General features: G+C 29.2%; 1 non-coding gene across 1 annotated transcript; it reads right to left on the reverse strand.

Annotated features, from left to right (window-relative positions):
• Positions 1–256: 256 nt before the first annotated feature.
• Positions 257–329, reverse strand: Trnaa-ugc (transfer RNA alanine (anticodon UGC)). Its single transcript has one exon. It is a non-coding gene; the product is annotated as a tRNA-Ala (tRNA).
• Between the last annotated feature and the right edge of the window lie 736 nt (positions 330–1,065).

A 1,065-nucleotide genomic window follows, 5' to 3' on the forward strand; every position in this document is an offset into this window, starting at 1 on the left:
ATATATATATATATATATATATATATATATACACACACACACACACACACACACAAACAGAAGGAAAAAATTCCATCATTATCAATAATTAATTTTTTTCCAATTTAATTTTTTTCCAAGAACAGTAATCTTTCAAACTAGTGGAACTGTTACTTCCATGATTAAAATCTCCCTTCAATCAATTTAGAAGGAACCACTGGATTTTGACCATCACAGAGAATCTAAATATGTTTGTGGGGTTGTTGTTGTTGTTGTTTTGTGGTGCTGGGGATTGAACCCAGGGCCTTTGCATGCAAGGCAAGCACTCTACCAACTGAGCTATACCCACAGCCCATGTTTGTGTTTTATATGGCAATATCTGATGGAAACTTTCTTTTTCCCTGAGAATGCAGTCTTACACTGAATGATCAGTGCCTAGAAGAATGACACTAGATTTATTAAAATGAGGTAGGTAGAGGAAGATTAGAATTCACTTACACATGATACTTTGATATAAACTGATTATGATGCATATTGAATTTTCCACATGTCATATTGATTACTTTAGAAATTGTATGAATAATTATATTACTATACACATATATTATTTTCAATATAGTTTATCTATATTTAATAGGTTAACATATTCATGTATTGGGTAGGCAAATTGTTCCTAGATTTGGATATTTATCCATTAAAATATTGATACAACATCACTAACACATCATTAAGAAAGAAACATTGATTTTAAATCAAATAACATATACCTCATTTAATTTTTTTGGATCATTTCTACCCATCAGCGTGAGGAAAATGTTACAAACTATAGCAAATGTCTCATGGTTGCACACATTCAGAGAAATATTATTAAGATATTTATTGAGTAAAAATGCTTTTTCACCAACCAGGAGCTGAAAATGATACGTTTGGGTTTTTTAATTGATTTTATTTTTCTAAATACATGACAATGGAATGCATTACAATTCTTATATTCAGCATAATTTTTCATAACTTTGTATGTAAAGTATATTCACACCAATTCATGTCTTTATACATATACTTAGTTTTTTTCACATTACAATTCTT

This window comes from Marmota flaviventris, chromosome 4 (assembly GCF_047511675.1).
Source record: "Marmota flaviventris isolate mMarFla1 chromosome 4, mMarFla1.hap1, whole genome shotgun sequence".
NCBI classification, from domain to species: Eukaryota; Metazoa; Chordata; class Mammalia; order Rodentia; family Sciuridae; genus Marmota; species Marmota flaviventris.